The sequence below is a fragment of the Solanum lycopersicum genome, chromosome 11 (genome assembly GCF_036512215.1).
Source record: "Solanum lycopersicum chromosome 11, SLM_r2.1".
Lineage (NCBI taxonomy): Eukaryota > Viridiplantae > Streptophyta > Magnoliopsida > Solanales > Solanaceae > Solanum > Solanum lycopersicum.
Window position 1 is genome coordinate 26,220,883 of NC_090810.1, and position 12,412 is coordinate 26,233,294.

Sequence of the window (12,412 nt, forward strand, 5' to 3'; positions counted from 1 at the left end):
TTCCCAATGATAAGTACAATCATTTGCAATGTGAAAGGTATTAACACTCAGGGGGTCATGAAAAGAATCAGAAGTTTTAAATTACTATTCTAGAACCTTTTAGTGATTTTAGTAATGTCATGAACTTTAAAAATCAGCTAGCCATGGATAGCCAATTGTAATGGCATAATATGGCTATTTTGGAATAGGGATGTAAACTGTGTAGTGAAGGATCATGATGTTCAACAAATTACTTGTGAATTCAGCAACAATGAGCTTCAAAAGCATTTCACCATGACTTTTGTATATGCCAAATGTAAGGAGTATCTGAGAAGACCTCTTTGGGATAAAATGCTCCTACAGGTTGAGGTGGAAGACAGACCTGGTTTTCACTGGGAGATTGTAATGTTATAACCTCTACTGAGGAAAAATTAGGGGACATTCCTTACAATATCACGAAAAGCCTTGATTTCATTGACATCCAAGAAGCTTGTGGCTTGATGGACATGGGCTTTAGTGGTCAAAATTACACTTGGTCTAATATAGGGGCATTAATCAAAGGATCTTGAAAAGGCTTGACAGAGGGTTGATAAATGATAATTTGCTAGAAACTATGACTCAAAGTACACCCATCTTCCTCCCACTGGTTCCGACCATTTTCCTTTGTTGTTGGAGATCATTTACAATGAAGGGAGACATACTAAGTATTTCAATTTCCTTAATTGGTGAGTGGATAGCCCTATTTTTTGAGGTGTTATGAAAGCTTGTTGGGATAGGGAGGTGAATGGAAATAGTATGTGGAGATTTCGCCATAAGATGAAAAGGCTCTCTAATACTGTAAGTAAGTGGTCCAAAGAGGAATTTGGGGATATTTTCAAGACTGTTAGAGAGTTTGAAGGAAAAGATAAAGAGGCTGAGGAGAAGTTGATCAAAAATAATAGTGTTACCAACATAGAGAATCTACATGTAACTAATGCCAAATACATTAGACATATCTAGTTGGAGGGTGCTATTATAAAACAAAAATATCAGCTACATTGGTTTCAAAGAAGGGGTTACTGATTCCAAATTCTTCCACTCTTGCAAAAGGGGTAGAAGGAGAAAGATCTTAATTCACAAGATCCATCACAATGAGGAATCAATTCAAGGAGATGAAAACGTAGGTAAGGCAGCATGTGAATAGTTTCTGGAGTTGTTTACAAGGGAGAGTAAAAGTATCAACGGGACAAACCTAGAATGCATCCCTAGAATGGTTACTCCAGAGAAAAATGACAGACTTACTTCTCAGCCTACTCTGAATAAATTACATGAAGTGGTCTTCTCTATGACCCCAACTCTACAACAGGTTCTGATGGTATAAATGGGTATTTTTTCAAAAACGTTGGCACATTATCAATCAAGACTTGATGGGAGTAGTGTTAGCTTTGTTCAGTGGCCAGGAGATCCCAAAATATTTTTCTCATTATTGTATAGTGCTTAAACCCAAAGTGAAAAATCCTAACAATTTGAAAGAGTTCAGGCCTATTAGTCTGAGCAACTTCATTAGTAAAATTATTTCCAAATTGTTGAGTACATGATTGAGCCCTATTCTTCCTAACTTAATCTCTCTCAACTAGTCTAGTTTTGTAAAGGTAAAAGTATAACTTAAAATATCATGTTGGCACAGGAAATGACCCATCAGATTAAAAATCCTAACATAGGTAGCAATATCATTATAAAACATGACATGTCTAAGGCCTATGACAGAGTCTCATGGGATTACATTTGCTTGGTCTTAAGGAAGATGGGATTTGAGGAAACTTTCATTGATATAGTGTGGAGAACCATGGCTAATAATTGGTACTCTATTATAATTAATGGAAAAAGATTTGGTTTTTCCCAATCTTCTAGAGGCCTCAAGCATGGAGATCCCCTCTACCATGCCCTATTTATTTTAGGTGTTGAGTTGAATACAAGATCCTTAAATGGACTCCATTATCATCAAGACTATCATGGATTTGTCATGGAAAGAAGGGCCCCCCAAGTGAACCATCTGAGTTTTGCAGATGACACCATCTTGTTTACTTCAATAAGGGTTAAGTCTCTTAAACAAATCATGCAAACTCTAAGAACCTATGAAGATACTTCTTGCTAGTTGATTAACAGTGACAAAAGTCACTTCATGGTTCATCAAACTGTGTTTTACAACACAAAAGAGAGAATTAAAAGGATCACTGGGTTCAAACAAAATCAAGGGATTACCAATTATCTGGGATGTCCACTCTTTGTGGGTAGTCCCTAGATTTCATATTATTTTGACCTTATTTCTAAAGTTATTTGCAGGATTACAAGGTGGAAAACAAAGAAATTAAACTATGGTGGCATAGCTTTGCTAATTAATCATGTCGTTCAAGCCTTACCCATTCATTTAATCTCAGCTATAACCCCTCCCCCCCCCTCCGCCACTATAATTAAGAGAATACAAATGTTGATGGCAGATTTCTTATGGGGCTGGAAAAATGACAAAAAGAAGTATCATTGGGCTTCATGGAGGAACCTTAGCTCCCCTATTGATGAAGGAGGGGTGGGAATGAAAATTTGAAGGATGTGTGTATAGCCTTCCAATATAAGAAGTGATGGAACATTAGGTCTAAGAACACATTGTGGGGAGAATTCATCAAAGCCAATTACTTCCAAAGATCAAATCCTATCAGCAAGAAATGGGACTTTGGAAATTCACTAAATTGGAAACATATGATTCAAAACAGTTGTAAGGTGGAGCAACACATTTTATGGAAGTTGAACTCAGGGAATTGTTCCTTCTGGTGGGACAACTGTACTAGGGAATGACATCTTGCTTAATTTTGTAGCAACAGCCACAGGTTTGACAACAGGAAAGTAGATTATTTTTGGGTAGAAGGCCAGTGGAACTATTAAATGCTGGTTTAACAGGCACCCCCTACACACTGGCCACTATCCTAGCAATACTAGTTACTCAGCATCAATATTCTGACCAAGCATACCGGAAAATAAACCCCAAAAGGTATGTTCAATTATGCTTCAGCCTTGAATGAAGTAGGGAAAAAAGGCCAAAGGATCAATTTAAGGCTCTGTTTTGGCACAGACATACACAATTTAAAGCCTCCTTTCTTCTTTGGAGAGATTTTAATGGAAATCTACCTACAAATGAGATGTTAATTGACTTTGGTTTAGAACCTTCTAACTGTTTTTGTTGAAGGAACAGGGTAGGATTAGATACCATCAACCATATCTTGCTAAGGATGTCTTGAGATGGTTTGCAAATGGAGAAGGGGTAAAAATTGATCACAAATCACTTAGGCAACTTTTAATTCAATGGTGGCCAATGAAACACAACACTGAAGCTCATAAACTCATCCTCTAGGTCTCCCTAATACTAATTTGCTCGAATTTATGGAAACATAGATGTAATTGGAAATATTGAGGTAAAACCCTTAATGGCACAAGGGTCAGGAATGCAATTTATAGTAATAATTATAAACTTATAAAATCTATTTTTCCTCAGGTTAGCTTGCCCCCTACTTGGTGTGGAATAGTCCAACTAGCTGAAAGATGTATCCATGTTGCAAAGGTGTAGAAGATAACCTGGACAAGATCACCTGATCAATGTATTAAAGTTAATACAAATGGAAGTGCAATTGATAATCCAGGCATGATAGGGGCAGGAGGTATACTAAGGGATCATGAAGGAAATCTCATATTAGCATTTACCTCACCCTTAGAAAGTGGTACCAACAATCAAGCAGAACTAGGAGCAACTATTTTTGGTAAATCTTGGGCTTTTGAACTAGGATAAAGGAAGTTCATATTGGAAACGGATCCCATGCTACCAGTTAATTGGATACTCCAAACAACATATCCTTAGTGGAGCATTTGCAATCACCTAGACATATTGAAGGGTCTCATAGCTCAAATTTTTTAATCCAAATGTACTCATGTTTAAAGGGAAGCTAATTGTGTGGCTGATGCATTGTCCAAACATAGCCACAATATTGATTGTCCGGAAATCTACTATACTCTTCAAGATCTACCTAAAGAGGCACAGGCCTATTTTCAATTGGGCTTAATGGTGATTCCAAGCTTCAGAAGGAAGAAAAAATAAAAGATCAACGAACCTCCTTACTCAATTTACTAACTTTTCAACTAAGTTATAATTCCCAATATAGCTTGTTTGAATAGTTTAAGCTAGATTGCTTAAGTTTTTGAGATTTAAAGTAAGAGTCTCCCTAATTTATGTTTCCTAGATTTTATGTATTGAGAGGAGTCCTCTCTTCTAGGTATATAGAAACTTTAGATTAATCTTATTGTAAGGTTAGAATTACATTTCTTTAGGAAATTAAATCCAAGTCACCATAGGAATAGAGTTAAGGTTTATGTCCCCCTTTTTGTAAATTTTCATGGTAAAATGGTAAGGCCTGGGGTTGATGCTTACCCCCTATCCCTCTAAGGGTATTAAAATATATAGAAAAGCCATAAAAACCAAAACACAAAAATTAAATACTAAACCATCAATTTTAAACATTAAATGCTAAACACTACACTGTAATACATAAAAAGAAAACCTAAGTCCAAAATACAAAAACTCAAACATTAAGTAGTAAACCATAGATTTTAAACCTCAAATCCTACACCACAAACCATAAAACCTAAAAAATATAATTTCTAACCCTAACCCTAACCTAAACCATAAACCCAAAACACTAAGCACAAAATACCAAAACCCAAACAATAAATACTGAACCATAAATTTTAAACTTTTTAATGATAATCCCTGAAAGATAAAACCTAAAAAAACCTACATCCTTACCCTAATCTTAACCCTTACCCTAAAACCTAAACCCTAACCCTAACATTAAAAATTAAACAATAGATTTAAAACCCAAAATCCTAAACCACAAACCCTATAAACTTAAAAAAAAACTAAAACCTAACCCTAACCCTATACCATAACCATTAACCCAAAACCCCCAAAACCCAAAGATCAAACACTAAACCATAGATTTCAAACAAAAAATTCTAAATTCGAAAAACTACACTAAAAACCGTAAACCTTAAACCTTACCCTATTCTTAACATAAACCCTAACCCTAACCCTATCCTTTATCCTAACCCTAAACCCTAAAACCTTAACCCTAAACCCTTAACACTAAGACCAAAATAATAAAACCCTAAAATTAAACAATAAACCATAGATATTATAACTCAAATCTACAACCCCAAACACTAAAATCTATAAACAACCTAAACCCTAACCCTAACATTAACCCAAAAGCCCAAGACCAAAATACCAAAACCCAAACATTAAACATTAAACCATTGATATTTAACCTCAAATACTAAACCGTAAACCCAAGAGCCTAAAAACCCCAAAACTCTAACCCTAACCCTAACCCTAAACCCTAAGCCGAAAATACTAAAACCAAAACATTAAATACTAAACCATATATTTTAAACCTCAAATGGTAAATCATAAACCATAAAACTTAAAAAAAATACACCCTGACCCTAATCCTAACACTAACTTAGACCCTAATCCTCAACCTTAAACATTAAACCCTAAGTCCAAATAAAAACATAACATCCAAGATACGAAAACCCAGTCACTAAACAAAAGACCATAGATTCTAAATAACAAATGCAAAACCACAAACCCTTTTTTAAAACCTAAAAGAAACTAATCCTAACCCGATCCCTAACCCTTACCCTAACCCAAACCCTAAACAATAACCCCAAGCCCTAAGCTCAAAATATCAAAACCCAAACAATAAATAGTGAACCACAGACCTAACCCTATCCCAAAACAAAAACATAAAAAAACCATACACCCTAGCCCAAACCCTATTCCAACAAGAACTCTAACCCTAACCCTATTTATCTTTAATGATAAACTCTAAACAGTAAACCCAAAGTTCATAATACCGAAATCCTAACATTAAACACTAAACCATATATATTACGACTCAAACCCTTAACAACAATCTCTAAAACCTAAACAACAACCTAAAGCCTAGTCCTAACCCTAACATTACCTCTAACCCTATCCCTACCATAAATCCTAAACCCCAAGCCCAAAATACATGAAAACCAAAGATTAAACGCTAAACAAATGATATTAAGCCTCAAATCATAAAACCTAAATCCAAAAACCTAAAAAAAAAGACCCAAACCCTAACGGTAACCCTAACCGTAACCCTAACCCTGACTCTAACTCTAACCTTAACACTAACTCTAGCCATAAACAATAAACCCAAAACCCTAAGCAAAAAATACAAACCCAAACATTAAATATGAAACCATATATTTTAAACCTCAAATGCTAAACCCTGAACCATAAATACTTAAGAAAACCTACACGCTATCTCTTATCCTAACTGTAACCCTAAACCCTAAGTCCAAAATAAAAACACTAAGTCCAAAATATGATACCCAAACATTAAAACTAAACCATACATTTTAAACCTCAAATCCTAAACCACGTACCCTAAAATCTAGAAACGCTAAACCCTAACCCTAAACGAGTCACTCAAAACACCATGCCCAAAATACCATAACCCAAACATTAAGCGTTAAACCATTAATTGTTTAGGTTAGGTTATGGTAAGGGTTTGTGATTGGGTTAAGACTAGGGTTTATGTTTTTTAGGTTTTAGTGTTTGTGCTTTGGATTTGTGGATTTAATGTTTTATTTGCACTTAGGTTTTAGGGTTTAAGGTTGAGTATTAGGGTCTAAGTTAGGGTTAGTATTAGGGTTAAGGTTTAGTTTTTTTTAGATTTTATGGTTCATGATTTACCATTTAAGTTTTAAAATTTATGGTTTAGTATTTAATGTTTGGGTTTTAGTATTTTCAGCTTAGGCTTTAGGGTTAGGTTTATGTTTAGGGTTAGGGTTTTGGGGTTTTTAGGCTCTTGGGTTTATGGTTAAGGATTTGAGGTTTATTATCAATGGTTTAATGTTTAATGTTTGGGTTTTTGTATTTTGGTCTTGGGGTTTAGGGTTAATGTTAGGGTTCGGGTTAAGGTTGTTTATACATTTTAGTGTTTGGGGTTGTAGTTTTGAGTTATAGTATCTGTGGGTTATTGTTTAATTTTAGGGTTTTGGTATTTTGGTCTTAGTCTTTAGGGTTTAGGGTAAAGGGTTTAGGGTTTAGGATTAGGATGGAGGATAGGGTTAGGGTTAGGGTTTATTTTAAGCATAGGGTAAGGTTTAAGGTTTACGATTTTTTTAGTTTAGATTTTGGGTTTTAGAATTTTTTTATTTAAAATCTATTGTTAGTGTTTATTCTTTGGGTTTTGGGGGTTTTGGGTTAAGGATTATGGGCTAGGGTTAGGGTTAGGTTTTTTTTTTAATTTTTAGGGTTTGTGGTTTAGGATTTTAGGTTTTAAATCTATGGTTTAATTTTTGACGTTAGGGTTAGGGTTTAGGTTTTAGGGTTAGGGTTAAGATTTGCATAAGGGTGTAGTTTTTTTTAGGTTTTATGTTTCAGGGATTAGCATTAAGGTTTAAAATTTATGGTTCATTATTTATTGTTTGGATTCTGGTATTTTGCGCTTAGTGTTTTGGGTTTATCGTTTAGGTTAGGGTTAGGGTTAGGAATGACTTTTTTTTTTTGTTTTATGGTTGGTGGTGTAGGATTTGAGGTTTAAAATCTATGGTTTACTACTTAATGTTTGAGTTTTCGTATTTTGGACTTAGGGTTTTTTTAGGGTTTAAGGATTAAGGGCAGGGACAAGATTAGGGTTAGTGTGTAGGTTTCTTTTTTAATGTATTATTGTTTTAGGTTTAGCAATTAATGTTTAAAATTTACTGTTTAGTATTTAATGTTTGTGTTTTGGTATTTTTGTCTTTTTTATATATTTTAATACCCTTAGAGGGACAATGGGTAAGCATCACCCCCAGGCCTTACCATTTTACCAAAAAAATTTACAAAAGGGGGGACATAAACCATAACTCTATTTCTATGGTGGCTTGGATTCAATTTTCTAAGAAATGTAATCCTCACCTCACAATAAGATGAATCCAATGTTTTCATAAACCTAGAAGAGAGGACTTCTCTCAATACATAGAATCTAGTAAACATTAATTTGGGACACTCTCACTTTACATCTAAAAAACATAAGCAATCTAGCTTAAACTATTCAACCAAGCTATATGGGACATTCCAAGATTAGAAAAAATACTTTGAGATTGAATATTAGCTATACCTGCTGCTTCCTATTCTTGTTTCTGGATTTCATTGCTTCCTTTAGTTGGAGGTAAAACTCGTCTTCAAACATTGTTGGAGTTTCTTAGGTCCTAATTTTGTGTTGTCGCTTAATTTATGTCTACCACTGTGCTTCCTAGAACTGTTCTTGATGGTCTTGAACATTTTGAATGCAGGTAATTTTTCCTTGTTGTTGGCCTGTAAGTTTGTTCCTTGGTTGACTTTGGTTTCCATCCTTTCTGAACTCTCCCCTATGACTTATGTTTTGATCATTTTGTGACTTGGCTGTAACCTCTATTGTACTCTTGTCATGCTCTTGAGGATTTTTGTGGCCTCCTTGCTCCTATTCTCCTATAAGATTTACTCTTTTTTTCATTTTCCAATACCTTCATTTTTTGAAATCCTCATCCCTTCACTTTATTGTACATTCATATTCCATATGTCCTTGACGTTTACAGTACATTCAAATGGATCAATAATGCAAGTAGCAGTCCATGGAGAAGTAGACAGGATATCAATGCTATACAACTGATTGCCAGTAAACTCAAATTCTTCCAATGTAGGCATGTATATCTTGAAGTTAATGGCACTGTAGATCTATTATCAAACTGGAAATTATACTCAACATCAACTCGTGGGACTAATAAAAAAAGCTATATATTGGAAAAGTTTGGAATGGAAAAAAAAACAAAAGAAAGAAGCTTAAAAAGATAAAAAATCCACCATGATTAACACTACTAGATGTTGAATGATGATTTACCTTATGTCAAATTTGACTGTTCTTTGAAAACTTATTCTACTTATCTGTATGAATAGATGGTTTTGATTATGGTTATGTTTTTTATTATTCAATAGTAAGGGGAGAATCCTCCTTGTTTATGGTATTCTATAATTTGTTTTTAGAATATATCCATTTTGAAAGGGTAAATGGACTAACCTTAGTAGGTTGGTCAAATTGACCCGTCATAGGTATGAAGGTAAGGTATAGCGCCCCTTCTTGTACATATCTTTTGTGTGAAAGATAAGGCATGTGGTGTTACTCAACCCCTAACCCACTCCTAGGGTCGTTCCAATTATTTTTTAAAAAAACTAAACCCTAACCCTAACCATAACCCAACCCCGAACCCAAACTCTTACACTAACCCTAACCCTAAACACAGATCCCTAAGCCCAAATACCAAAAATCAAACATTAAATACTAAACAATAAATTTACAACCCTAAATGATAAACCCTGAACCATAAAACCAAAAAAAATGTACACCCTAACCCAAATCCTAACCCTAACACTAACGCTAAACCCTAAACCTATTCCGATAGCATCTACTTTTTTTCTCAAAAGCCATCAATGATGGTGATGAGTATGAATTATATTCGATTTATCGTCAATATTATCAGCAATATCTTATCATTTGTTCTCTTTGCTTCGCGAATGCAAAGATTTTGTCGAATCATAAAAATCAAATCAGTGGAGGAGTTCCACCCGTACCCATACCTTGCATATCCAATAAACTGTTTAATGTGGATTCACTACGGCATGCCTTTCATTAATCCACACAACATTCTTGTAGTCACCATCAACATCGTTGGTCTTTTTCATGCAGTTGTGCTATATTTCCATATTGTTCTTCTACACTGGCAAAAGATATCAGCTTCAAATAAGTTCTATTTGTTTGGTGAAATCATGGGGCTGGCCATCGCTGAAGCTGGAACCATGTTAGACTTTCACACTTACACGAGTAGAACCACGGTTCATTGAATTCTCGCAACCACCTTTGAAATTTGTATGTATGGATCCCCTTTGTTAATCATGTACAAGGTGAACAAAACAAAGAGTGCTGAGTTCTTGCCAAAGAAGCTTTCTATAGTATGCTTCCTTAATGTAATATTCTGGGCATTCTATTCTCTCCTCAAGTTTGATTCTTACATCTTGACTGGAAACGGAGTGGAGCACTATTAGCTTAAGTTCAGCTGACATTGATGGTCATTTACCGCAACCCACCTCCCAATGAAAAGAATCCATCAATAGTAGAGCTCCAAAACATTATTTGATTTCTCCCTATGATATCACTCTTTAGATTTAGATTTAGTGGGGTTTCTATTACCCTTTTCCTGTTTCCACGAGAATACAAATTTATAAGGCATTTGCTTTAGTCATTCAATTGTCACCAATTTTTTTCTAGTTAATTAGATTCTTTATCTCAGTTTATAATACTAAGATTATGGTAAGGTTAGTGTTAGGATTAATTTTAGGGTTAGGGTAGGGTTCAGATGGTATTTAAGGTTTTAGGTATTTGGATTACCTATTTTAGTTGTAATATCTATGGGTTAGTGTTTAATGTTAGGGTTTTGGCATTTTGGGCTTTAGGTTTAAGGTTAGGCTTAAGATAGAGTTAGGGTTAGGGTTCATCTTAGGGATAGTTTAATGTTTAAGATAGAAGACCCTAATATTCTTGATACCTTGACACTTAATTTCAATACCAAGAAAATGAATAGCAAATTAGGAACCAGATATTTAGCTGTAATATATCGGGTACATTACAAGCTAATGAAAACCACTATTGCCCCAATGGCAATTAAATCTAGTCAAAAAGGTGTTACTATGATTATGGAATCTAACCAAGAACATAGCACTACTTTTGTGCCCAGAATGTTAATGTGGGAAGAGATTCTTTCCGATGAAAGTTGAAAATTTTAATCTATCACCGAACCCCTTCCTGTTCAGCCTTTTAGTTCTTCCCTAGAAATTATTCTTCAATTTACAGATGGATCTGGTAACCTAAAGTTTCTTAGATCCAATTATTTCGGCCAAGAGTCTTCCAGTAGAATAATGTCTATGGCTAGACCTTCTACTTCAAAGGACCAGGAGAGAGAAGAAGATATGAAACCATTGAGGTTTCAGTACAACACGGGAAATTCCGCGGGGTAGATTTCACCCAAACCATCCCCAAGGTTTATTATGATTCTTCTTTTACAAGAAGTCCTACTCCTAGCAAAATTAAAGCTTCTCCTCATAAGAAAAAGGATTGTATAGGATTTATTAGGTCACTCGACAAAGTTACTGTTGACATAAAAAAGATTAATAAGTGGTGGATGAACCCTAAGCATGCTTTAAATAAATCTTGGTATGTAGATACATACAGAAGAGATAAGAGAGTTTTGTTCAAAGACAAATGGTTTAAGGACATGAAGAGATTCAAAAAAGAAATTGAATTTTTCAAATGGTTTGAATCTACATGCCAAATCGGTAAATCTAATTCATCGCTTTAGATTTTGGTAAATAGATGGCATACCAAAGACAAAGTTGTTGAAAGTGTCACTCCTTTTTCTCGAAGGTATAAACGCCCCTTATTGAAAAGATGTTTTGAAAGCAGCACCTTTCAAAAAACCTCTAGAACATAAGGAAAACAACTTTGTGACTGTTGAAGAAATAAACAAAGTTTTTGAACAAAATAATTATACAAACAAGGTTCTTCATGTTGTTTCCAAACAAATTGAGGATTCAAAGTATAACCAAATGTGGTAATACACCCAGTTCTTCTAAATCAGGTTTCAACTTAGCGAGTAATCCTATCGTCAAAAACCATAACTTATCCCAGAGAATTTTCCTATTCTAGGAAATGATTTCAACAACTCTCCTGAAATCCTTGAAAGGATTAATGAGCAACTTAGGATGATTAAGCTTTCTCAGGGTGATAAGGTTGGAGCTATTAAGGATAGACTTCCTCGCTCAAAAAACTTTTATCCCAGACTTTTTTTTCCTGATATCCAGTTCGAAGAGAACAAGATGCATCCCAGGAGTGTTGCAGATTGTACATGTAGTGGTATGTCTAATAGTCAAATCTACAATAAACTCCAAGAGATGGGAATTAACATCACAGACTATAAATGGAAGAGTGCCACCGATAAGCAAGCAGCTAACATGATTGCATGTTTTACAAGTACTCTAAGAAATTGGTGGAACAATTATCTCACAAAAAAAAAGATTCTTGATGTTGTTGCAAGCAAGAATGTTGTTAAGACTGAAGGAGGTCAAACTACTACATCTTTAGAGGTTGTTGAGGATGCAACTGCAACTCTACTTTACAACATTGCTAAACATTTCATGGGAGAACCACGACTATTTCAAGAAAGAAGTTTGGAAATATTAAACAATCTTTACTGCAAGAAACTGAAATATTTCAGGTGGTTAAAGATATGTATTAAAAAGGTCATG

General features: G+C 34.7%; 1 pseudogene; it reads left to right on the forward strand.

Annotated features, from left to right (window-relative positions):
- Nucleotides 1-9,547: 9,547 nt before the first annotated feature.
- LOC109118972 (bidirectional sugar transporter SWEET6b-like) lies at nt 9,548-10,248 on the forward strand (annotated as a pseudogene).
- The last annotated feature ends 2,164 nt before the right edge of the window (nt 10,249-12,412 follow it).